The following is a 25,530-nucleotide window of genomic DNA, read 5'->3' as shown; positions in this document are numbered from 1 at the left end:
AAAAGTGAGAATATGTTATTTTTATGTTGAGATCGGACGCTGCAACAGTTTTCGTTATACACGAGTAGAGTACATCCTTCGACTACAAAAAGTGTCGCGCTTTAATTGATCACGCTTGCCAGAAGGGTTTTGACGCGGAAATGCAGCAGCAAAGTTATATATACTGTTACACACTACACGTACGTAGTACATAGTATATGTATATATATATAACGCATACGTAGTACATGTTCATGTACATGAACATGTACATGTACATGTTCATGTACATGTACATGTACATGTAGATGAAGATAGCGCGAAGATCGCGATGAAGATAGCAAGATGTAAAAATAAATAAAAAGTCTACAGCACCCGGTATTCCCAGGCGGTCACCCATCCAAGTACTAACCGGGCTCGACGTTGCTTAGCTTCAGTGATCGGACGAGAACTGGCGTTTTCAACGTGATATGGCCGTAGACACTGATGCGCTCTTCGAGACACGCTATTAACGCAGAGTTATAATAATGCTCACCAAGCCGTGACTATATTGTCCAATGGGCGTTCGCTGATTATTGCCACGTTTCTCATTAGCGTCTGTTGAAGCTTACTAAATGTCTACGGCCATATCACGTTGAAAACGCCAGTTCTCGTCCGATCACTGAAGCTAAGCAACGTCGAGCCCGGTTAGTACTTGGATGGGTGACCGCCTGGGAATACCGGGTGCTGTAGACCTTTAGTTTTTATCAAAATTATACTAATTTAGAATTTTCAAGCTTCTTTAATTCGCTCTATCTCTTGATATAAAATAAAAAATCATTTCCATTTAAAAGTCTTTTAATTCGCTCTATCTCTTGATGTAAAATAAAAAATCATTTCCGCTTGAAAGTCTTTTAATTCGCTCTATCTCTTGTTGTAAAATAAAAAATCATTTCCATTTAAAAGTCTTTTAATTCGCTCTATCTCTTGATTTAAAACAAAAAATCATTTCCATTTAAAAGTCTCTTAATTCGCTCTATCTCTTGATATAAAATAAAAAATCATTTCCATTTAAAAGTCTTTTAATTCGCTCTATCTTTTGATATAAAATAAAAAATCATTTCCATTTAAAAGTCTTTTAATTCGCTCTATCTTTTGATATAAAATAAAAAATCATTTCCATTCAAAGGTTTTAGCCGAAACTGGATAATATGAATATTATTAGTACTTGATGCTATCCGGCTAGCTTCAATCTCCTCATCTTCACCAGCCATGCGCCGCTGCTACCCGTGTATTTTAAAGAGGATATAATTTCGATTCGTTTTCATTTTGCGCGGCGTAATAGCTCAAGAAACTCGCGTTAAGATTTCCTTTTAATTGCGCAACTCGTATGTCGGCGTTACGAGTTTACCTAAAAGCTAAAATAAATAACTAAACGAAACTCGACTCGGCCTTTCGCCGCAAAATACGCATTCTCGTAATGTAAACTCGAGCGATCGTCTTCGATCGTGATGAAACAAAACCGTACTCGCGGATGCGTAAAAGTCTAAAAGGTAAATTGTGTCAAAAAGTTTCGAAACGAATTACAAACCGGAACGTGGAATCTACGTTACGACGGCAACTAAGTTCGGTAATGAGCGCGGGCCAGCGCGTAGCTAAGGTTGCTCCATCAGTTTTTATCTTTGCGGAATTATCTCTAGCGAAAAGCCTACTTTCGCGTAAGGTCATTTCCACGCGATTATAATTATTTAAAAGGAAAATATTTACCGTAGTTTTCAAAATGCTGACGAAATAATCTAAAGCGCGTGAAGCGGCGGTAACGAGCCTGCAACCTTCGTACGAATCGGCGAGATCTTGAACGCTATGCGTTTAGCCAATGAGTGAACGAGTCGAATATTATCGAGCGCGAACAACCACGCCGTCGAAGTATGAGAGTACACACGACTCCTAATTTGCACAATATCAACGATTCGTTTGAGCCGGGAATATTCGTTACGCAATGGCAAAGTTTTAAGCTATGCGTTCGAAGTAACTCGATAGCTTTTCATAGCTAATGAGCGAGCTGGACGAATAACCGGCAGCGCGATTGACCGCTCTTTCAAATATTGAGAGAGCGAACGAATCCTAGTTTACATGGTACGCATGAATGTTTCGTTGCAGCGCGATTAACCGCTCTTTCAGATGTTGAGAGAGCAAACGAATCCTAATTTACACGTGTATATAGTAGACGTACTACGATTGTTTCGTTAGGAGTTGAAGCTACTCGCGCGGCGGTCGAACGCGAGCGTACTCGTTTGGAGGCTATTACACCATTTCTAAAGCATCGCTTTATTTGGTTCGACGTGAACATCTTTTTAACACACCTGTTCGCGTAAGTAAAAGCTTTCTATGTAGGGCTGTTTTCTTTCGAACTCGTAGATGAGAAGAACAAGCCAAAGAACGGCGCTTACTACTCACCTGTCTTTACACGCGTAGACATTAGATAGCCGGTAAACTAATAAGATCTACGATAGCGCGTCACTTTATGTCGAGAAAAAGTAACAAACTTCCTTTAAAAGAGATTTCTTCGGATTAAAAGTGAGAATATGTTATTTTTATGTTGAGATCGGACGCTGCAACAGTTTTCGTTATACACGAGTAGAGTACATCCTTCGACTACAAAAAGTGTCGCGCTTTAATTGATCACGCTTGCCAGAAGGGTTTTGACGCGGAAATGCAGCAGCAAAGTTATATATACTGTTACACACTACACGTACGTAGTACATAGTATATGTATATATATATAACGCATACGTAGTACATGTTCATGTACATGAACATGTACATGTACATGTAGATGAAGATAGCGCGAAGATCGCGATGAAGATAGCAAGATGTAAAAATAAATAAAAAGTCTACAGCACCCGGTATTCCCAGGCGGTCACCCATCCAAGTACTAACCGGGCTCGACGTTGCTTAGCTTCAGTGATCGGACGAGAACTGGCGTTTTCAACGTGATATGGCCGTAGACACTGATGCGCTCTTCGAGACACGCTATTAACGCAGAGTTATAATAATGCTCACCAAGCCGTGACTATATTGTCCAATGGGCGTTCGCTGATTATTGCCACGTTTCTCATTAGCGTCTGTTGAAGCTTACTAAATGTCTACGGCCATATCACGTTGAAAACGCCAGTTCTCGTCCGATCACTGAAGCTAAGCAACGTCGAGCCCGGTTAGTACTTGGATGGGTGACCGCCTGGGAATACCGGGTGCTGTAGACCTTTAGTTTTTATCAAAATTATACTAATTTAGAATTTTCAAGCTTCTTTAATTCACTCTATCTCTTGATATAGAATAAAAAATCATTTCCGCTCGAAAGTCTTTTAATTCGCTCTATCTCTTGATGTAAAATAAAAAATCATTTCCGCTTGAAAGTCTTTTAATTCGCTCTATCTCTTGATGTAAAATAAAAAATCATTTCCATTTAAAAGTCTTTTAATTCGCTCTATCTCTTGATTTAAAACAAAAAATCATTTCCATTTAAAAGTCTCTTAATTCGCTCTATCTCTTGATATAAAATAAAAAATCATTTCCATTTAAAAGTCTTTTAATTCGCTCTATCTTTTGATATAAAATAAAAAATCATTTCCATTTAAAAGTCTTTTAATTCGCTCTATCTTTTGATATAAAATAAAAAATCATTTCCATTCAAAGGTTTTAGCCGAAACTGGATAATATGAATATTATTAGTACTTGATGCTATCCGGCTAGCTTCAATCTCCTCATCTTCACCAGCCATGCGCCGCTGCTACCCGTGTATTTTAAAGAGGATATAATTTCGATTCGTTTTCATTTCGCGCGGCGTAATAGCTCAAGAAACTCGCGTTAAGATTTCCTTTTAATTGCGCAACTCGTATGTCGGCGTTACGAGTTTACCTAAAAGCTAAAATAAATAACTAAACGAAACTCGACTCGGCCTTTCGCCGCAAAATACGCATTCTCGTAATGTAAACTCGAGCGATCGTCTTCGATCGTGATGAAACAAAACCGTACTCGCGGATGCGTAAAAGTCTAAAAGGTAAATTGTGTCAAAAAGTTTCGAAACGAATTACAAACCGGAACGTGGAATCTACGTTACGACGGCAACTAAGTTCGGTGATGAGCGCGGGCCAGCGCGTAGCTAAGGTTGCTCCATCAGTTTTTATCTTTGCGGAACTATCTCTAGCGAAAAGCCTACTTTCGCGTAAGGTCATTTCCACGCGATTATAATTATTTAAAAGGAAAATATTTACCGTAGTTTTCAAAATGCTGACGAAATAATCTAAAGCGCGTGAAGCGGCGGTAACGAGCCTGCAACCTTCGTACGAATCGGCGAGATCTTGAACGCTATGCGTTTAGCCAATGAGTGAACGAGTCGAATATTATCGAGCGCGAACAACCACGCCGTCGAAGTATGAGAGTACACACGACTCCTAATTTGCACAATATCAACGATTCGTTTGAGCCGGGAATATTCGTTACGCAATGGCAAAGTTTTAAGCTATGCGTTCGAAGTAACTCGATAGCTTTTCATAGCTAATGAGCGAGCTGGACGAATAACCGGCAGCGCGATTGACCGCTCTTTCAAATATTGAGAGAGAGCGGTCAATCGCGCTGCCGGTTATTCGTCCAGCTCGCTCATTAGCTATGAAAAGCTATCGAGTTACTTCCTAGTAACTCGATAGCTTTTCATCGAACGAATCCTAGTTTACATGGTACGCATGAATGTTTCGTTGCAGCGCGATTAACCGCTCTTTCAGATGTTGAGAGAGCAAACGAATCCTAATTTACACGTGTATATAGTAGACGTACTACGATTGTTTCGTTAGGAGTTGAAGCTACTCGCGCGGCGGTCGAACGCGAGCGTACTCGTTTGGAGGCTATTACACCATTTCTAAAGCATCGCTTTATTTGGTTCGACGTGAACATCTTTTTAACACACCTGTTCGCGTAAGTAAAAGCTTTCTATGTAGGGCTGTTTTCTTTCGAACTCGTAGATGAGAAGAACAAGCCAAAGAACGGCGCTTACTACTCACCTGTCTTTACACGCGTAGACATTAGATAGCCGGTAAACTAATAAGATCTACGATAGCGCGTCACTTTATGTCGAGAAAAAGTAACAAACTTCCTTTAAAAGAGATTTCTTCGGATTAAAAGTGAGAATATGTTATTTTTATGTTGAGATCGGACGCTGCAACAGTTTTCGTTATACACGAGTAGAGTACATCCTTCGACTACAAAAAGTGTCGCGCTTTAATTGATCACGCTTGCCAGAAGGGTTTTGACGCGGAAATGCAGCAGCAAAGTTATATATACTGTTACACACTACACGTACGTAGTACATAGTATATGTATATATATATAACGCATACGTAGTACATGTTCATGTACATGAACATGTACATGTACATGTTCATGTACATGTACATGTACATGTAGATGAAGATAGCGCGAAGATCGCGATGAAGATAGCAAGATGTAAAAATAAATAAAAAGTCTACAGCACCCGGTATTCCCAGGCGGTCACCCATCCAAGTACTAACCGGGCTCGACGTTGCTTAGCTTCAGTGATCGGACGAGAACTGGCGTTTTCAACGTGATATGGCCGTAGACACTGATGCGCTCTTCGAGACACGCTATTAACGCAGAGTTATAATAATGCTCACCAAGCCGTGACTATATTGTCCAATGGGCGTTCGCTGATTATTGCCACGTTTCTCATTAGCGTCTGTTGAAGCTTACTAAATGTCTACGGCCATATCACGTTGAAAACGCCAGTTCTCGTCCGATCACTGAAGCTAAGCAACGTCGAGCCCGGTTAGTACTTGGATGGGTGACCGCCTGGGAATACCGGGTGCTGTAGACCTTTAGTTTTTATCAAAATTATACTAATTTAGAATTTTCAAGCTTCTTTAATTCACTCTATCTCTTGATATAGAATAAAAAATCATTTCCGCTTGAAAGTCTTTTAATTCGCTCTATCTCTTGATGTAAAATAAAAAATCATTTCCGCTTGAAAGTCTTTTAATTCGCTCTATCTCTTGATGTAAAATAAAAAATCATTTCCATTTAAAAGTCTTTTAATTCGCTCTATCTCTTGATATAAAATAAAAAATCATTTCCATTTAAAAGTCTCTTAATTCGCTCTATCTCTTGATATAAAATAAAAAATCATTTCCATTTAAAAGTCTTTTAATTCGCTCTATCTTTTGATATAAAATAAAAAATCATTTCCATTTAAAAGTCTTTTAATTCGCTCTATCTTTTGATATAAAATAAAAAATCATTTCCATTCAAAGGTTTTAGCCGAAACTGGATAATATGAATATTATTAGTACTTGATGCTATCCGGCTAGCTTCAATCTCCTCATCTTCACCAGCCATGCGCCGCTGCTACCCGTGTATTTTAAAGAGGATATAATTTCGATTCGTTTTCATTTTGCGCGGCGTAATAGCTCAAGAAACTCGCGTTAAGATTTCCTTTTAATTGCGCAACTCGTATGTCGGCGTTACGAGTTTACCTAAAAGCTAAAATAAATAACTAAACGAAACTCGACTCGGCCTTTCGCCGCAAAATACGCATTCTCGTAATGTAAACTCGAGCGATCGTCTTCGATCGTGATGAAACAAAACCGTACTCGCGGATGCGTAAAAGTCTAAAAGGTAAATTGTGTCAAAAAGTTTCGAAACGAATTACAAACCGGAACGTGGAATCTACGTTACGACGGCAACTAAGTTCGGTAATGAGCGCGGGCCAGCGCGTAGCTAAGGTTGCTCCATCAGTTTTTATCTTTGCGGAATTATCTCTAGCGAAAAGCCTACTTTCGCGTAAGGTCATTTCCACGCGATTATAATTATTTAAAAGGAAAATATTTACCGTAGTTTTCAAAATGCTGACGAAATAATCTAAAGCGCGTGAAGCGGCGGTAACGAGCCTGCAACCTTCGTACGAATCGGCGAGATCTTGAACGCTATGCGTTTAGCCAATGAGTGAACGAGTCGAATATTATCGAGCGCGAACAACCACGCCGTCGAAGTATGAGAGTACACACGACTCCTAATTTGCACAATATCAACGATTCGTTTGAGCCGGGAATATTCGTTACGCAATGGCAAAGTTTTAAGCTATGCGTTCGAAGTAACTCGATAGCTTTTCATAGCTAATGAGCGAGCTGGACGAATAACCGGCAGCGCGATTGACCGCTCTTTCAAATATTGAGAGAGCGAACGAATCCTAGTTTACATGGTACGCATGAATGTTTCGTTGCAGCGCGATTAACCGCTCTTTCAGATGTTGAGAGAGCAAACGAATCCTAATTTACACGTGTATATAGTAGACGTACTACGATTGTTTCGTTAGGAGTTGAAGCTACTCGCGCGGCGGTCGAACGCGAGCGTACTCGTTTGGAGGCTATTACACCATTTCTAAAGCATCGCTTTATTTGGTTCGACGTGAACATCTTTTTAACACACCTGTTCGCGTAAGTAAAAGCTTTCTATGTAGGGCTGTTTTCTTTCGAACTCGTAGATGAGAAGAACAAGCCAAAGAACGGCGCTTACTACTCACCTGTCTTTACACGCGTAGACATTAGATAGCCGGTAAACTAATAAGATCTACGATAGCGCGTCACTTTATGTCGAGAAAAAGTAACAAACTTCCTTTAAAAGAGATTTCTTCGGATTAAAAGTGAGAATATGTTATTTTTATGTTGAGATCGGACGCTGCAACAGTTTTCGTTATACACGAGTAGAGTACATCCTTCGACTACAAAAAGTGTCGCGCTTTAATTGATCACGCTTGCCAGAAGGGTTTTGACGCGGAAATGCAGCAGCAAAGTTATATATACTGTTACACACTACACGTACGTAGTACATAGTATATGTATATATATATAACGCATACGTAGTACATGTTCATGTACATGAACATGTACATGTACATGTAGATGAAGATAGCGCGAAGATCGCGATGAAGATAGCAAGATGTAAAAATAAATAAAAAGTCTACAGCACCCGGTATTCCCAGGCGGTCACCCATCCAAGTACTAACCGGGCTCGACGTTGCTTAGCTTCAGTGATCGGACGAGAACTGGCGTTTTCAACGTGATATGGCCGTAGACACTGATGCGCTCTTCGAGACACGCTATTAACGCAGAGTTATAATAATGCTCACCAAGCCGTGACTATATTGTCCAATGGGCGTTCGCTGATTATTGCCACGTTTCTCATTAGCGTCTGTTGAAGCTTACTAAATGTCTACGGCCATATCACGTTGAAAACGCCAGTTCTCGTCCGATCACTGAAGCTAAGCAACGTCGAGCCCGGTTAGTACTTGGATGGGTGACCGCCTGGGAATACCGGGTGCTGTAGACCTTTAGTTTTTATCAAAATTATACTAATTTAGAATTTTCAAGCTTCTTTAATTCACTCTATCTCTTGATATAGAATAAAAAATCATTTCCGCTCGAAAGTCTTTTAATTCGCTCTATCTCTTGATGTAAAATAAAAAATCATTTCCGCTTGAAAGTCTTTTAATTCGCTCTATCTCTTGATGTAAAATAAAAAATCATTTCCATTTAAAAGTCTTTTAATTCGCTCTATCTCTTGATTTAAAACAAAAAATCATTTCCATTTAAAAGTCTCTTAATTCGCTCTATCTCTTGATATAAAATAAAAAATCATTTCCATTTAAAAGTCTTTTAATTCGCTCTATCTTTTGATATAAAATAAAAAATCATTTCCATTTAAAAGTCTTTTAATTCGCTCTATCTTTTGATATAAAATAAAAAATCATTTCCATTCAAAGGTTTTAGCCGAAACTGGATAATATGAATATTATTAGTACTTGATGCTATCCGGCTAGCTTCAATCTCCTCATCTTCACCAGCCATGCGCCGCTGCTACCCGTGTATTTTAAAGAGGATATAATTTCGATTCGTTTTCATTTCGCGCGGCGTAATAGCTCAAGAAACTCGCGTTAAGATTTCCTTTTAATTGCGCAACTCGTATGTCGGCGTTACGAGTTTACCTAAAAGCTAAAATAAATAACTAAACGAAACTCGACTCGGCCTTTCGCCGCAAAATACGCATTCTCGTAATGTAAACTCGAGCGATCGTCTTCGATCGTGATGAAACAAAACCGTACTCGCGGATGCGTAAAAGTCTAAAAGGTAAATTGTGTCAAAAAGTTTCGAAACGAATTACAAACCGGAACGTGGAATCTACGTTACGACGGCAACTAAGTTCGGTGATGAGCGCGGGCCAGCGCGTAGCTAAGGTTGCTCCATCAGTTTTTATCTTTGCGGAACTATCTCTAGCGAAAAGCCTACTTTCGCGTAAGGTCATTTCCACGCGATTATAATTATTTAAAAGGAAAATATTTACCGTAGTTTTCAAAATGCTGACGAAATAATCTAAAGCGCGTGAAGCGGCGGTAACGAGCCTGCAACCTTCGTACGAATCGGCGAGATCTTGAACGCTATGCGTTTAGCCAATGAGTGAACGAGTCGAATATTATCGAGCGCGAACAACCACGCCGTCGAAGTATGAGAGTACACACGACTCCTAATTTGCACAATATCAACGATTCGTTTGAGCCGGGAATATTCGTTACGCAATGGCAAAGTTTTAAGCTATGCGTTCGAAGTAACTCGATAGCTTTTCATAGCTAATGAGCGAGCTGGACGAATAACCGGCAGCGCGATTGACCGCTCTTTCAAATATTGAGAGAGAGCGGTCAATCGCGCTGCCGGTTATTCGTCCAGCTCGCTCATTAGCTATGAAAAGCTATCGAGTTACTTCCTAGTAACTCGATAGCTTTTCATCGAACGAATCCTAGTTTACATGGTACGCATGAATGTTTCGTTGCAGCGCGATTAACCGCTCTTTCAGATGTTGAGAGAGCAAACGAATCCTAATTTACACGTGTATATAGTAGACGTACTACGATTGTTTCGTTAGGAGTTGAAGCTACTCGCGCGGCGGTCGAACGCGAGCGTACTCGTTTGGAGGCTATTACACCATTTCTAAAGCATCGCTTTATTTGGTTCGACGTGAACATCTTTTTAACACACCTGTTCGCGTAAGTAAAAGCTTTCTATGTAGGGCTGTTTTCTTTCGAACTCGTAGATGAGAAGAACAAGCCAAAGAACGGCGCTTACTACTCACCTGTCTTTACACGCGTAGACATTAGATAGCCGGTAAACTAATAAGATCTACGATAGCGCGTCACTTTATGTCGAGAAAAAGTAACAAACTTCCTTTAAAAGAGATTTCTTCGGATTAAAAGTGAGAATATGTTATTTTTATGTTGAGATCGGACGCTGCAACAGTTTTCGTTATACACGAGTAGAGTACATCCTTCGACTACAAAAAGTGTCGCGCTTTAATTGATCACGCTTGCCAGAAGGGTTTTGACGCGGAAATGCAGCAGCAAAGTTATATATACTGTTACACACTACACGTACGTAGTACATAGTATATGTATATATATATAACGCATACGTAGTACATGTTCATGTACATGAACATGTACATGTACATGTTCATGTACATGTACATGTACATGTAGATGAAGATAGCGCGAAGATCGCGATGAAGATAGCAAGATGTAAAAATAAATAAAAAGTCTACAGCACCCGGTATTCCCAGGCGGTCACCCATCCAAGTACTAACCGGGCTCGACGTTGCTTAGCTTCAGTGATCGGACGAGAACTGGCGTTTTCAACGTGATATGGCCGTAGACACTGATGCGCTCTTCGAGACACGCTATTAACGCAGAGTTATAATAATGCTCACCAAGCCGTGACTATATTGTCCAATGGGCGTTCGCTGATTATTGCCACGTTTCTCATTAGCGTCTGTTGAAGCTTACTAAATGTCTACGGCCATATCACGTTGAAAACGCCAGTTCTCGTCCGATCACTGAAGCTAAGCAACGTCGAGCCCGGTTAGTACTTGGATGGGTGACCGCCTGGGAATACCGGGTGCTGTAGACCTTTAGTTTTTATCAAAATTATACTAATTTAGAATTTTCAAGCTTCTTTAATTCACTCTATCTCTTGATATAGAATAAAAAATCATTTCCGCTTGAAAGTCTTTTAATTCGCTCTATCTCTTGATGTAAAATAAAAAATCATTTCCGCTTGAAAGTCTTTTAATTCGCTCTATCTCTTGATGTAAAATAAAAAATCATTTCCATTTAAAAGTCTTTTAATTCGCTCTATCTCTTGATTTAAAACAAAAAATCATTTCCATTTAAAAGTCTCTTAATTCGCTCTATCTCTTGATATAAAATAAAAAATCATTTCCATTTAAAAGTCTTTTAATTCGCTCTATCTCTTGATGTAAAATAAAAAATCATTTCCGCTTGAAAGTCTTTTAATTCGCTCTATCTCTTGTTGTAAAATAAAAAATCATTTCCATTTAAAAGTCTTTTAATTCGCTCTATCTCTTGATTTAAAACAAAAAATCATTTCCATTTAAAAGTCTCTTAATTCGCTCTATCTCTTGATATAAAATAAAAAATCATTTCCATTTAAAAGTCTTTTAATTCGCTCTATCTTTTGATATAAAATAAAAAATCATTTCCATTTAAAAGTCTTTTAATTCGCTCTATCTTTTGATATAAAATAAAAAATCATTTCCATTCAAAGGTTTTAGCCGAAACTGGATAATATGAATATTATTAGTACTTGATGCTATCCGGCTAGCTTCAATCTCCTCATCTTCACCAGCCATGCGCCGCTGCTACCCGTGTATTTTAAAGAGGATATAATTTCGATTCGTTTTCATTTTGCGCGGCGTAATAGCTCAAGAAACTCGCGTTAAGATTTCCTTTTAATTGCGCAACTCGTATGTCGGCGTTACGAGTTTACCTAAAAGCTAAAATAAATAACTAAACGAAACTCGACTCGGCCTTTCGCCGCAAAATACGCATTCTCGTAATGTAAACTCGAGCGATCGTCTTCGATCGTGATGAAACAAAACCGTACTCGCGGATGCGTAAAAGTCTAAAAGGTAAATTGTGTCAAAAAGTTTCGAAACGAATTACAAACCGGAACGTGGAATCTACGTTACGACGGCAACTAAGTTCGGTAATGAGCGCGGGCCAGCGCGTAGCTAAGGTTGCTCCATCAGTTTTTATCTTTGCGGAATTATCTCTAGCGAAAAGCCTACTTTCGCGTAAGGTCATTTCCACGCGATTATAATTATTTAAAAGGAAAATATTTACCGTAGTTTTCAAAATGCTGACGAAATAATCTAAAGCGCGTGAAGCGGCGGTAACGAGCCTGCAACCTTCGTACGAATCGGCGAGATCTTGAACGCTATGCGTTTAGCCAATGAGTGAACGAGTCGAATATTATCGAGCGCGAACAACCACGCCGTCGAAGTATGAGAGTACACACGACTCCTAATTTGCACAATATCAACGATTCGTTTGAGCCGGGAATATTCGTTACGCAATGGCAAAGTTTTAAGCTATGCGTTCGAAGTAACTCGATAGCTTTTCATAGCTAATGAGCGAGCTGGACGAATAACCGGCAGCGCGATTGACCGCTCTTTCAAATATTGAGAGAGCGAACGAATCCTAGTTTACATGGTACGCATGAATGTTTCGTTGCAGCGCGATTAACCGCTCTTTCAGATGTTGAGAGAGCAAACGAATCCTAATTTACACGTGTATATAGTAGACGTACTACGATTGTTTCGTTAGGAGTTGAAGCTACTCGCGCGGCGGTCGAACGCGAGCGTACTCGTTTGGAGGCTATTACACCATTTCTAAAGCATCGCTTTATTTGGTTCGACGTGAACATCTTTTTAACACACCTGTTCGCGTAAGTAAAAGCTTTCTATGTAGGGCTGTTTTCTTTCGAACTCGTAGATGAGAAGAACAAGCCAAAGAACGGCGCTTACTACTCACCTGTCTTTACACGCGTAGACATTAGATAGCCGGTAAACTAATAAGATCTACGATAGCGCGTCACTTTATGTCGAGAAAAAGTAACAAACTTCCTTTAAAAGAGATTTCTTCGGATTAAAAGTGAGAATATGTTATTTTTATGTTGAGATCGGACGCTGCAACAGTTTTCGTTATACACGAGTAGAGTACATCCTTCGACTACAAAAAGTGTCGCGCTTTAATTGATCACGCTTGCCAGAAGGGTTTTGACGCGGAAATGCAGCAGCAAAGTTATATATACTGTTACACACTACACGTACGTAGTACATAGTATATGTATATATATATAACGCATACGTAGTACATGTTCATGTACATGAACATGTACATGTACATGTAGATGAAGATAGCGCGAAGATCGCGATGAAGATAGCAAGATGTAAAAATAAATAAAAAGTCTACAGCACCCGGTATTCCCAGGCGGTCACCCATCCAAGTACTAACCGGGCTCGACGTTGCTTAGCTTCAGTGATCGGACGAGAACTGGCGTTTTCAACGTGATATGGCCGTAGACACTGATGCGCTCTTCGAGACACGCTATTAACGCAGAGTTATAATAATGCTCACCAAGCCGTGACTATATTGTCCAATGGGCGTTCGCTGATTATTGCCACGTTTCTCATTAGCGTCTGTTGAAGCTTACTAAATGTCTACGGCCATATCACGTTGAAAACGCCAGTTCTCGTCCGATCACTGAAGCTAAGCAACGTCGAGCCCGGTTAGTACTTGGATGGGTGACCGCCTGGGAATACCGGGTGCTGTAGACCTTTAGTTTTTATCAAAATTATACTAATTTAGAATTTTCAAGCTTCTTTAATTCGCTCTATCTCTTGATATAAAATAAAAAATCATTTCCATTTAAAAGTCTTTTAATTCGCTCTATCTCTTGATGTAAAATAAAAAATCATTTCCGCTTGAAAGTCTTTTAATTCGCTCTATCTCTTGTTGTAAAATAAAAAATCATTTCCATTTAAAAGTCTTTTAATTCGCTCTATCTCTTGATTTAAAACAAAAAATCATTTCCATTTAAAAGTCTCTTAATTCGCTCTATCTCTTGATATAAAATAAAAAATCATTTCCATTTAAAAGTCTTTTAATTCGCTCTATCTTTTGATATAAAATAAAAAATCATTTCCATTTAAAAGTCTTTTAATTCGCTCTATCTTTTGATATAAAATAAAAAATCATTTCCATTCAAAGGTTTTAGCCGAAACTGGATAATATGAATATTATTAGTACTTGATGCTATCCGGCTAGCTTCAATCTCCTCATCTTCACCAGCCATGCGCCGCTGCTACCCGTGTATTTTAAAGAGGATATAATTTCGATTCGTTTTCATTTTGCGCGGCGTAATAGCTCAAGAAACTCGCGTTAAGATTTCCTTTTAATTGCGCAACTCGTATGTCGGCGTTACGAGTTTACCTAAAAGCTAAAATAAATAACTAAACGAAACTCGACTCGGCCTTTCGCCGCAAAATACGCATTCTCGTAATGTAAACTCGAGCGATCGTCTTCGATCGTGATGAAACAAAACCGTACTCGCGGATGCGTAAAAGTCTAAAAGGTAAATTGTGTCAAAAAGTTTCGAAACGAATTACAAACCGGAACGTGGAATCTACGTTACGACGGCAACTAAGTTCGGTAATGAGCGCGGGCCAGCGCGTAGCTAAGGTTGCTCCATCAGTTTTTATCTTTGCGGAATTATCTCTAGCGAAAAGCCTACTTTCGCGTAAGGTCATTTCCACGCGATTATAATTATTTAAAAGGAAAATATTTACCGTAGTTTTCAAAATGCTGACGAAATAATCTAAAGCGCGTGAAGCGGCGGTAACGAGCCTGCAACCTTCGTACGAATCGGCGAGATCTTGAACGCTATGCGTTTAGCCAATGAGTGAACGAGTCGAATATTATCGAGCGCGAACAACCACGCCGTCGAAGTATGAGAGTACACACGACTCCTAATTTGCACAATATCAACGATTCGTTTGAGCCGGGAATATTCGTTACGCAATGGCAAAGTTTTAAGCTATGCGTTCGAAGTAACTCGATAGCTTTTCATAGCTAATGAGCGAGCTGGACGAATAACCGGCAGCGCGATTGACCGCTCTTTCAAATATTGAGAGAGCGAACGAATCCTAGTTTACATGGTACGCATGAATGTTTCGTTGCAGCGCGATTAACCGCTCTTTCAGATGTTGAGAGAGCAAACGAATCCTAATTTACACGTGTATATAGTAGACGTACTACGATTGTTTCGTTAGGAGTTGAAGCTACTCGCGCGGCGGTCGAACGCGAGCGTACTCGTTTGGAGGCTATTACACCATTTCTAAAGCATCGCTTTATTTGGTTCGACGTGAACATCTTTTTAACACACCTGTTCGCGTAAGTAAAAGCTTTCTATGTAGGGCTGTTTTCTTTCGAACTCGTAGATGAGAAGAACAAGCCAAAGAACGGCGCTTACTACTCACCTGTCTTTACACGCGTAGACATTAGATAGCCGGTAAACTAATAAGATCTACGATAGCGCGTCACTTTATGTCGAGAAAAAGTAACAAACTTCCTTTAAAAGAGATTTCTTCGGATTAAAAGTGAGAATATGTTATTTTTATGTTGAGATCGGACGCTGCAACAGTTTTCGTTATACACGAGTAGAGTACATCCTTCGACTACAAAAAGTGTCGCGCTTTAATTGATCACGCTTGCCAGAAGGGTTTTGACGCGGAAATGCAGCAGCAAAGTTATATATACTGTTACACACTACACGTACGTAGTACATAGTATATGTATATATATATAACGCATACGTAGTACATGTTCATGTACATGAACATGTACATGTACATGTAGATGAAGATAGCGCGAAGATCGCGATGAAGATAGCAAGATGTAAAAATAAATAAAAAGTCTACAGCACCCGGTATTCCCAGGCGGTCACCCATCCAAGTACTAACCGGGCTCGACGTTGCTTAGCTTCAGTGATCGGACGAGAACTGGCGTTTTCAACGTGATATGGCCGTAGACACTGATGCGCTCTTCGAGACACGCTATTAACGCAGAGTTATAATAATGCTCACCAAGCCGTGACTATATTGTCCAATGGGCGTTCGCTGATTATTGCCACGTTTCTCATTAGCGTCTGTTGAAGCTTACTAAATGTCTACGGCCATATCACGTTGAAAACGCCAGTTCTCGTCCGATCACTGAAGCTAAGCAACGTCGAGCCCGGTTAGTACTTGGATGGGTGACCGCCTGGGAATACCGGGTGCTGTAGACCTTTAGTTTTTATCAAAATTATACTAATTTAGAATTTTCAAGCTTCTTTAATTCACTCTATCTCTTGATATAGAATAAAAAATCATTTCCGCTCGAAAGTCTTTTAATTCGCTCTATCTCTTGATGTAAAATAAAAAATCATTTCCGCTTGAAAGTCTTTTAATTCGCTCTATCTCTTGATGTAAAATAAAAAATCATTTCCATTTAAAAGTCTTTTAATTCGCTCTATCTCTTGATTTAAAACAAAAAATCATTTCCATTTAAAAGTCTCTTAATTCGCTCTATCTCTTGATATAAAATAAAAAATCATTTCCATTTAAAAGTCTTTTAATTCGCTCTATCTTTTGATATAAAATAAAAAATCATTTCCATTTAAAAGTCTTTTAATTCGCTCTATCTTTTGATATAAAATAAAAAATCATTTCCATTCAAAGGTTTTAGCCGAAACTGGATAATATGAATATTATTAGTACTTGATGCTATCCGGCTAGCTTCAATCTCCTCATCTTCACCAGCCATGCGCCGCTGCTACCCGTGTATTTTAAAGAGGATATAATTTCGATTCGTTTTCATTTCGCGCGGCGTAATAGCTCAAGAAACTCGCGTTAAGATTTCCTTTTAATTGCGCAACTCGTATGTCGGCGTTACGAGTTTACCTAAAAGCTAAAATAAATAACTAAACGAAACTCGACTCGGCCTTTCGCCGCAAAATACGCATTCTCGTAATGTAAACTCGAGCGATCGTCTTCGATCGTGATGAAACAAAACCGTACTCGCGGATGCGTAAAAGTCTAAAAGGTAAATTGTGTCAAAAAGTTTCGAAACGAATTACAAACCGGAACGTGGAATCTACGTTACGACGGCAACTAAGTTCGGTGATGAGCGCGGGCCAGCGCGTAGCTAAGGTTGCTCCATCAGTTTTTATCTTTGCGGAACTATCTCTAGCGAAAAGCCTACTTTCGCGTAAGGTCATTTCCACGCGATTATAATTATTTAAAAGGAAAATATTTACCGTAGTTTTCAAAATGCTGACGAAATAATCTAAAGCGCGTGAAGCGGCGGTAACGAGCCTGCAACCTTCGTACGAATCGGCGAGATCTTGAACGCTATGCGTTTAGCCAATGAGTGAACGAGTCGAATATTATCGAGCGCGAACAACCACGCCGTCGAAGTATGAGAGTACACACGACTCCTAATTTGCACAATATCAACGATTCGTTTGAGCCGGGAATATTCGTTACGCAATGGCAAAGTTTTAAGCTATGCGTTCGAAGTAACTCGATAGCTTTTCATAGCTAATGAGCGAGCTGGACGAATAACCGGCAGCGCGATTGACCGCTCTTTCAAATATTGAGAGAGCGAACGAATCCTAGTTTACATGGTACGCATGAATGTTTCGTTGCAGCGCGATTAACCGCTCTTTCAGATGTTGAGAGAGCAAACGAATCCTAATTTACACGTGTATATAGTAGACGTACTACGATTGTTTCGTTAGGAGTTGAAGCTACTCGCGCGGCGGTCGAACGCGAGCGTACTCGTTTGGAGGCTATTACACCATTTCTAAAGCATCGCTTTATTTGGTTCGACGTGAACATCTTTTTAACACACCTGTTCGCGTAAGTAAAAGCTTTCTATGTAGGGCTGTTTTCTTTCGAACTCGTAGATGAGAAGAACAAGCCAAAGAACGGCGCTTACTACTCACCTGTCTTTACACGCGTAGACATTAGATAGCCGGTAAACTAATAAGATCTACGATAGCGCGTCACTTTATGTCGAGAAAAAGTAACAAACTTCCTTTAAAAGAGATTTCTTCGGATTAAAAGTGAGAATATGTTATTTTTATGTTGAGATCGGACGCTGCAACAGTTTTCGTTATACACGAGTAGAGTACATCCTTCGACTACAAAAAGTGTCGCGCTTTAATTGATCACGCTTGCCAGAAGGGTTTTGACGCGGAAATGCAGCAGCAAAGTTATATATACTGTTACACACTACACGTACGTAGTACATAGTATATGTATATATATATAACGCATACGTAGTACATGTTCATGTACATGAACATGTACATGTACATGTAGATGAAGATAGCGCGAAGATCGCGATGAAGATAGCAAGATGTAAAAATAAATAAAAAGTCTACAGCACCCGGTATTCCCAGGCGGTCACCCATCCAAGTACTAACCGGGCTCGACGTTGCTTAGCTTCAGTGATCGGACGAGAACTGGCGTTTTCAACGTGATATGGCCGTAGACACTGATGCGCTCTTCGAGACACGCTATTAACGCAGAGTTATAATAATGCTCACCAAGCCGTGACTATATTGTCCAATGGGCGTTCGCTGATTATTGCCACGTTTCTCATTAGCGTCTGTTGAAGCTTACTAAATGTCTACGGCCATATCACGTTGAAAACGCCAGTTCTCGTCCGATCACTGAAGCTAAGCAACGTCGAGCCCGGTTAGTACTTGGATGGGTGACCGCCTGGGAATACCGGGTGCTGTAGACCTTTAGTTTTTATCAAAATTATACTAATTTAGAATTTTCAAGCTTCTTTAATTCACTCTATCTCTTGATATAGAATAAAAAATCATTTCCGCTTGAAAGTCTTTTAATTCGCTCTATCTCTTGATGTAAAATAAAAAATCATTTCCGCTTGAAAGTCTTTTAATTCGCTCTATCTCTTGATGTAAAATAAAAAATCATTTCCATTTAAAAGTCTTTTAATTCGCTCTATCTCTTGATTTAAAACAAAAAATCATTTCCATTTAAAAGTCTCTTAATTCGCTCTATCTCTTGATATAAAATAAAAAATCATTTCCATTTAAAAGTCTTTTAATTCGCTCTATCTTTTGATATAAAATAAAAAATCATTTCCATTTAAAAGTCTTTTAATTCGCTCTATCTTTTGATATAAAATAAAAAATCATTTCCATTCAAAGGTTTTAGCCGAAACTGGATAATATGAATATTATTAGTACTTGATGCTATCCGGCTAGCTTCAATCTCCTCATCTTCACCAGCCATGCGCCGCTGCTACCCGTGTATTTTAAAGAGGATATAATTTCGATTCGTTTTCATTTTGCGCGGCGTAATAGCTCAAGAAACTCGCGTTAAGATTTCCTTTTAATTGCGCAACTCGTATGTCGGCGTTACGAGTTTACCTAAAAGCTAAAATAAATAACTAAACGAAACTCGACTCGGCCTTTCGCCGCAAAATACGCATTCTCGTAATGTAAACTCGAGCGATCGTCTTCGATCGTGATGAAACAAAACCGTACTCGCGGATGCGTAAAAGTCTAAAAGGTAAATTGTGTCAAAAAGTTTCGAAACGAATTACAAACCGGAACGTGGAATCTACGTTACGACGGCAACTAAGTTCGGTAATGAGCGCGGGCCAGCGCGTAGCTAAGGTTGCTCCATCAGTTTTTATCTTTGCGGAATTATCTCTAGCGAAAAGCCTACTTTCGCGTAAGGTCATTTCCACGCGATTATAATTATTTAAAAGGAAAATATTTACCGTAGTTTTCAAAATGCTGACGAAATAATCTAAAGCGCGTGAAGCGGCGGTAACGAGCCTGCAACCTTCGTACGAATCGGCGAGATCTTGAACGCTATGCGTTTAGCCAATGAGTGAACGAGTCGAATATTATCGAGCGCGAACAACCACGCCGTCGAAGTATGAGAGTACACACGACTCCTAATTTGCACAATATCAACGATTCGTTTGAGCCGGGAATATTCGTTACGCAATGGCAAAGTTTTAAGCTATGCGTTCGAAGTAACTCGATAGCTTTTCATAGCTAATGAGCGAGCTGGACGAATAACCGGCAGCGCGATTGACCGCTCTTTCAAATATTGAGAGAGCGAACGAATCCTAGTTTACATGGTACGCATGAATGTTTCGTTGCAGCGCGATTAACCGCTCTTTCAGATGTTGAGAGAGCAAACGAATCCTAATTTACACGTGTATATAGTAGACGTACTACGATTGTTTCGTTAGGAGTTGAAGCTACTCGCGCGGCGGTCGAACGCGAGCGTACTCGTTTGGAGGCTATTACACCATTTCTAAAGCATCGCTTTATTTGGTTCGACGTGAACATCTTTTTAACACACCTGTTCGCGTAAGTAAAAGCTTTCTATGTAGGGCTGTTTTCTTTCGAACTCGTAGATGAGAAGAACAAGCCAAAGAACGGCGCTTACTACTCACCTGTCTTTACACGCGTAGACATTAGATAGCCGGTAAACTAATAAGATCTACGATAGCGCGTCACTTTATGTCGAGAAAAAGTAACAAACTTCCTTTAAAAGAGATTTCTTCGGATTAAAAGTGAGAATATGTTATTTTTATGTTGAGATCGGACGCTGCAACAGTTTTCGTTATACACGAGTAGAGTACATCCTTCGACTACAAAAAGTGTCGCGCTTTAATTGATCACGCTTGCCAGAAGGGTTTTGACGCGGAAATGCAGCAGCAAAGTTATATATACTGTTACACACTACACGTACGTAGTACATAGTATATGTATATATATATAACGCATACGTAGTACATGTTCATGTACATGTAGATGAAGATAGCGCGAAGATCGCGATGAAGATAGCAAGATGTAAAAATAAATAAAAAGTCTACAGCACCCGGTATTCCCAGGCGGTCACCCATCCAAGTACTAACCGGGCTCGACGTTGCTTAGCTTCAGTGATCGGACGAGAACTGGCGTTTTCAACGTGATATGGCCGTAGACACTGATGCGCTCTTCGAGACACGCTATTAACGCAGAGTTATAATAATGCTCACCAAGCCGTGACTATATTGTCCAATGGGCGTTCGCTGATTATTGCCACGTTTCTCATTAGCGTCTGTTGAAGCTTACTAAATGTCTACGGCCATATCACGTTGAAAACGCCAGTTCTCGTCCGATCACTGAAGCTAAGCAACGTCGAGCCCGGTTAGTACTTGGATGGGTGACCGCCTGGGAATACCGGGTGCTGTAGACCTTTAGTTTTTATCAAAATTATACTAATTTAGAATTTTCAAGCTTCTTTAATTCACTCTATCTCTTGATATAGAATAAAAAATCATTTCCGCTCGAAAGTCTTTTAATTCGCTCTATCTCTTGATGTAAAATAAAAAATCATTTCCGCTTGAAAGTCTTTTAATTCGCTCTATCTCTTGATGTAAAATAAAAAATCATTTCCATTTAAAAGTCTTTTAATTCGCTCTATCTCTTGATTTAAAACAAAAAATCATTTCCATTTAAAAGTCTCTTAATTCGCTCTATCTCTTGATATAAAATAAAAAATCATTTCCATTTAAAAGTCTTTTAATTCGCTCTATCTTTTGATATAAAATAAAAAATCATTTCCATTTAAAAGTCTTTTAATTCGCTCTATCTTTTGATATAAAATAAAAAATCATTTCCATTCAAAGGTTTTAGCCGAAACTGGATAATATGAATATTATTAGTACTTGATGCTATCCGGCTAGCTTCAATCTCCTCATCTTCACCAGCCATGCGCCGCTGCTACCCGTGTATTTTAAAGAGGATATAATTTCGATTCGTTTTCATTTCGCGCGGCGTAATAGCTCAAGAAACTCGCGTTAAGATTTCCTTTTAATTGCGCAACTCGTATGTCGGCGTTACGAGTTTACCTAAAAGCTAAAATAAATAACTAAACGAAACTCGACTCGGCCTTTCGCCGCAAAATACGCATTCTCGTAATGTAAACTCGAGCGATCGTCTTCGATCGTGATGAAACAAAACCGTACTCGCGGATGCGTAAAAGTCTAAAAGGTAAATTGTGTCAAAAAGTTTCGAAACGAATTACAAACCGGAACGTGGAATCTACGTTACGACGGCAACTAAGTTCGGTGATGAGCGCGGGCCAGCGCGTAGCTAAGGTTGCTCCATCAGTTTTTATCTTTGCGGAACTATCTCTAGCGAAAAGCCTACTTTCGCGTAAGGTCATTTCCACGCGATTATAATTATTTAAAAGGAAAATATTTACCGTAGTTTTCAAAATGCTGACGAAATAATCTAAAGCGCGTGAAGCGGCGGTAACGAGCCTGCAACCTTCGTACGAATCGGCGAGATCTTGAACGCTATGCGTTTAGCCAATGAGTGAACGAGTCGAATATTATCGAGCGCGAACAACCACGCCGTCGAAGTATGAGAGTACACACGACTCCTAATTTGCACAATATCAACGATTCGTTTGAGCCGGGAATATTCGTTACGCAATGGCAAAGTTTTAAGCTATGCGTTCGAAGTAACTCGATAGCTTTTCATAGCTAATGAGCGAGCTGGACGAATAACCGGCAGCGCGATTGACCGCTCTTTCAAATATTGAGAGAGCGAACGAATCCTAGTTTACATGGTACGCATGAATGTTTCGTTGCAGCGCGATTAACCGCTCTTTCAGATGTTGAGAGAGCAAACGAATCCTAATTTACACGTGTATATAGTAGACGTACTACGATTGTTTCGTTAGGAGTTGAAGCTACTCGCGCGGCGGTCGAACGCGAGCGTACTCGTTTGGAGGCTATTACACCATTTCTAAAGCATCGCTTTATTTGGTTCGACGTGAACATCTTTTTAACACACCTGTTCGCGTAAGTAAAAGCTTTCTATGTAGGGCTGTTTTCTTTCGAACTCGTAGATGAGAAGAACAAGCCAAAGAACGGCGCTTACTACTCACCTGTCTTTACACGCGTAGACATTAGATAGCCGGTAAACTAATAAGATCTACGATAGCGCGTCACTTTATGTCGAGAAAAAGTAACAAACTTCCTTTAAAAGAGATTTCTTCGGATTAAAAGTGAGAATATGTTATTTTTATGTTGAGATCGGACGCTGCAACAGTTTTCGTTATACACGAGTAGAGTACATCCTTCGACTACAAAAAGTGTCGCGCTTTAATTGATCACGCTTGCCAGAAGGGTTTTGACGCGGAAATGCAGCAGCAAAGTTATATATACTGTTACACACTACACGTACGTAGTACATAGTATATGTATATATATATAACGCATACGTAGTACATGTTCATGTACATGAACATGTACATGTACATGTAGATGAAGATAGCGCGAAGATCGCGATGAAGATAGCAAGATGTAAAAATAAATAAAAAGTCTACAGCACCCGGTATTCCCAGGCGGTCACCCATCCAAGTACTAACCGGGCTCGACGTTGCTTAGCTTCAGTGATCGGACGAGAACTGGCGTTTTCAACGTGATATGGCCGTAGACACTGATGCGCTCTTCGAGACACGCTATTAACGCAGAGTTATAATAATGCTCACCAAGCCGTGACTATATTGTCCAATGGGCGTTCGCTGATTATTGCCACGTTTCTCATTAGCGTCTGTTGAAGCTTACTAAATGTCTACGGCCATATCACGTTGAAAACGCCAGTTCTCGTCCGATCACTGAAGCTAAGCAACGTCGAGCCCGGTTAGTACTTGGATGGGTGACCGCCTGGGAATACCGGGTGCTGTAGACCTTTAGTTTTTATCAAAATTATACTAATTTAGAATTCTCAAGCTTCTTTAATTCACTCTATCTCTTGATATAGAATAAAAAATCATTTCCGCTTGAAAGTCTTTTAATTCGCTCTATCTCTTGATGTAAAATAAAAAATCATTTCCATTTAAAAGTCTTTTAATTCGCTCTATCTCTTGATTTAAAACAAAAAATCATTTCCATTTAAAAGTCTCTTAATTCGCTCTATCTCTTGATATAAAATAAAAAATCATTTCCATTTAAAAGTCTTTTAATTCGCTCTATCTTTTGATATAAAATAAAAAATCATTTCCATTTAAAAGTCTTTTAATTCGCTCTATCTTTTGATATAAAATAAAAAATCATTTCCATTCAAAGGTTTTAGCCGAAACTGGATAATATGAATATTATTAGTACTTGATGCTATCCGGCTAGCTTCAATCTCCTCATCTTCACCAGCCATGCGCCGCTGCTACCCGTGTATTTTAAAGAGGATATAATTTCGATTCGTTTTCATTTTGCGCGGCGTAATAGCTCAAGAAACTCGCGTTAAGATTTCCTTTTAATTGCGCAACTCGTATGTCGGCGTTACGAGTTTACCTAAAAGCTAAAATAAATAACTAAACGAAACTCGACTCGGCCTTTCGCCGCAAAATACGCATTCTCGTAATGTAAACTCGAGCGATCGTCTTCGATCGTGATGAAACAAAACCGTACTCGCGGATGCGTAAAAGTCTAAAAGGTAAATTGTGTCAAAAAGTTTCGAAACGAATTACAAACCGGAACGTGGAATCTACGTTACGACGGCAACTAAGTTCGGTAATGAGCGCGGGCCAGCGCGTAGCTAAGGTTGCTCCATCAGTTTTTATCTTTGCGGAATTATCTCTAGCGAAAAGCCTACTTTCGCGTAAGGTCATTTCCACGCGATTATAATTATTTAAAAGGAAAATATTTACCGTAGTTTTCAAAATGCTGACGAAATAATCTAAAGCGCGTGAAGCGGCGGTAACGAGCCTGCAACCTTCGTACGAATCGGCGAGATCTTGAACGCTATGCGTTTAGCCAATGAGTGAACGAGTCGAATATTATCGAGCGCGAACAACCACGCCGTCGAAGTATGAGAGTACACACGACTCCTAATTTGCACAATATCAACGATTCGTTTGAGCCGGGAATATTCGTTACGCAATGGCAAAGTTTTAAGCTATGCGTTCGAAGTAACTCGATAGCTTTTCATAGCTAATGAGCGAGCTGGACGAATAACCGGCAGCGCGATTGACCGCTCTTTCAAATATTGAGAGAGAGCGGTCAATCGCGCTGCCGGTTATTCGTCCAGCTCGCTCATTAGCTATGAAAAGCTATCGAGTTACTTCCTAGTAACTCGATAGCTTTTCATCGAACGAATCCTAGTTTACATGGTACGCATGAATGTTTCGTTGCAGCGCGATTAACCGCTCTTTCAGATGTTGAGAGAGCAAACGAATCCTAATTTACACGTGTATATAGTAGACGTACTACGATTGTTTCGTTAGGAGTTGAAGCTACTCGCGCGGCGGTCGAACGCGAGCGTACTCGTTTGGAGGCTATTACACCATTTCTAAAGCATCGCTTTATTTGGTTCGACGTGAACATCTTTTTAACACACCTGTTCGCGTAAGTAAAAGCTTTCTATGTAGGGCTGTTTTCTTTCGAACTCGTAGATGAGAAGAACAAGCCAAAGAACGGCGCTTACTACTCACCTGTCTTTACACGCGTAGACATTAGATAGCCGGTAAACTAATAAGATCTACGATAGCGCGTCACTTTATGTCGAG

At 39.7% G+C, this 25,530-nt stretch overlaps 20 non-coding genes across 20 annotated transcripts; 10 read left to right on the top strand and 10 right to left on the bottom strand.

Moving 5' to 3' along the window:
- Nucleotides 1-342: 342 nt before the first annotated feature.
- Nucleotides 343-461, bottom strand: LOC137409007 (5S ribosomal RNA). The gene has a single exon (XR_010980254.1). It is a non-coding gene; the product is annotated as a 5S ribosomal RNA (ribosomal RNA).
- Nucleotides 462-595: 134 nt separating this feature from the next.
- LOC137409467 (5S ribosomal RNA) lies at nucleotides 596-714 on the top strand. The gene has a single exon (XR_010980685.1). It is a non-coding gene; the product is annotated as a 5S ribosomal RNA (ribosomal RNA).
- A 2,135-nt stretch (nucleotides 715-2,849) lies between these two features.
- LOC137409006 (5S ribosomal RNA) lies at nucleotides 2,850-2,968 on the bottom strand. The gene has a single exon (XR_010980253.1). It is a non-coding gene; the product is annotated as a 5S ribosomal RNA (ribosomal RNA).
- Nucleotides 2,969-3,102: 134 nt separating this feature from the next.
- LOC137409466 (5S ribosomal RNA) lies at nucleotides 3,103-3,221 on the top strand. Its single transcript, XR_010980684.1, has one exon. It is a non-coding gene; the product is annotated as a 5S ribosomal RNA (ribosomal RNA).
- Nucleotides 3,222-5,473: 2,252 nt separating this feature from the next.
- LOC137409005 (5S ribosomal RNA) lies at nucleotides 5,474-5,592 on the bottom strand. Its single transcript, XR_010980252.1, has one exon. It is a non-coding gene; the product is annotated as a 5S ribosomal RNA (ribosomal RNA).
- Nucleotides 5,593-5,726: 134 nt separating this feature from the next.
- LOC137409465 (5S ribosomal RNA) lies at nucleotides 5,727-5,845 on the top strand. The gene has a single exon (XR_010980683.1). It is a non-coding gene; the product is annotated as a 5S ribosomal RNA (ribosomal RNA).
- Nucleotides 5,846-7,980: 2,135 nt separating this feature from the next.
- On the bottom strand, nucleotides 7,981-8,099 carry LOC137409003 (5S ribosomal RNA). Its single transcript, XR_010980250.1, has one exon. It is a non-coding gene; the product is annotated as a 5S ribosomal RNA (ribosomal RNA).
- Nucleotides 8,100-8,233: 134 nt separating this feature from the next.
- On the top strand, nucleotides 8,234-8,352 carry LOC137409464 (5S ribosomal RNA). The gene has a single exon (XR_010980682.1). It is a non-coding gene; the product is annotated as a 5S ribosomal RNA (ribosomal RNA).
- A 2,252-nt stretch (nucleotides 8,353-10,604) lies between these two features.
- Nucleotides 10,605-10,723, bottom strand: LOC137409001 (5S ribosomal RNA). Its single transcript, XR_010980249.1, has one exon. It is a non-coding gene; the product is annotated as a 5S ribosomal RNA (ribosomal RNA).
- A 134-nt stretch (nucleotides 10,724-10,857) lies between these two features.
- LOC137409463 (5S ribosomal RNA) lies at nucleotides 10,858-10,976 on the top strand. Its single transcript, XR_010980681.1, has one exon. It is a non-coding gene; the product is annotated as a 5S ribosomal RNA (ribosomal RNA).
- A 2,359-nt stretch (nucleotides 10,977-13,335) lies between these two features.
- On the bottom strand, nucleotides 13,336-13,454 carry LOC137409000 (5S ribosomal RNA). The gene has a single exon (XR_010980248.1). It is a non-coding gene; the product is annotated as a 5S ribosomal RNA (ribosomal RNA).
- Nucleotides 13,455-13,588: 134 nt separating this feature from the next.
- LOC137409461 (5S ribosomal RNA) lies at nucleotides 13,589-13,707 on the top strand. Its single transcript, XR_010980679.1, has one exon. It is a non-coding gene; the product is annotated as a 5S ribosomal RNA (ribosomal RNA).
- Nucleotides 13,708-15,842: 2,135 nt separating this feature from the next.
- On the bottom strand, nucleotides 15,843-15,961 carry LOC137408999 (5S ribosomal RNA). The gene has a single exon (XR_010980247.1). It is a non-coding gene; the product is annotated as a 5S ribosomal RNA (ribosomal RNA).
- Nucleotides 15,962-16,095: 134 nt separating this feature from the next.
- On the top strand, nucleotides 16,096-16,214 carry LOC137409460 (5S ribosomal RNA). The gene has a single exon (XR_010980678.1). It is a non-coding gene; the product is annotated as a 5S ribosomal RNA (ribosomal RNA).
- Nucleotides 16,215-18,349: 2,135 nt separating this feature from the next.
- LOC137408998 (5S ribosomal RNA) lies at nucleotides 18,350-18,468 on the bottom strand. Its single transcript, XR_010980246.1, has one exon. It is a non-coding gene; the product is annotated as a 5S ribosomal RNA (ribosomal RNA).
- Nucleotides 18,469-18,602: 134 nt separating this feature from the next.
- LOC137409459 (5S ribosomal RNA) lies at nucleotides 18,603-18,721 on the top strand. The gene has a single exon (XR_010980677.1). It is a non-coding gene; the product is annotated as a 5S ribosomal RNA (ribosomal RNA).
- Nucleotides 18,722-20,838: 2,117 nt separating this feature from the next.
- On the bottom strand, nucleotides 20,839-20,957 carry LOC137408997 (5S ribosomal RNA). Its single transcript, XR_010980245.1, has one exon. It is a non-coding gene; the product is annotated as a 5S ribosomal RNA (ribosomal RNA).
- A 134-nt stretch (nucleotides 20,958-21,091) lies between these two features.
- LOC137409458 (5S ribosomal RNA) lies at nucleotides 21,092-21,210 on the top strand. The gene has a single exon (XR_010980676.1). It is a non-coding gene; the product is annotated as a 5S ribosomal RNA (ribosomal RNA).
- Nucleotides 21,211-23,345: 2,135 nt separating this feature from the next.
- Nucleotides 23,346-23,464, bottom strand: LOC137408996 (5S ribosomal RNA). The gene has a single exon (XR_010980244.1). It is a non-coding gene; the product is annotated as a 5S ribosomal RNA (ribosomal RNA).
- A 134-nt stretch (nucleotides 23,465-23,598) lies between these two features.
- Nucleotides 23,599-23,717, top strand: LOC137409457 (5S ribosomal RNA). Its single transcript, XR_010980675.1, has one exon. It is a non-coding gene; the product is annotated as a 5S ribosomal RNA (ribosomal RNA).
- The last annotated feature ends 1,813 nt before the right edge of the window (nucleotides 23,718-25,530 follow it).

The sequence above is a fragment of the Watersipora subatra genome, chromosome 11, assembly GCF_963576615.1.
Source record: "Watersipora subatra chromosome 11, tzWatSuba1.1, whole genome shotgun sequence".
NCBI classification, from domain to species: domain Eukaryota; kingdom Metazoa; phylum Bryozoa; class Gymnolaemata; order Cheilostomatida; family Watersiporidae; genus Watersipora; species Watersipora subatra.
The sequence above is the reverse complement of the archived record's forward strand: the minus strand, read 5'-3'. Positions and strand labels throughout refer to the sequence as shown.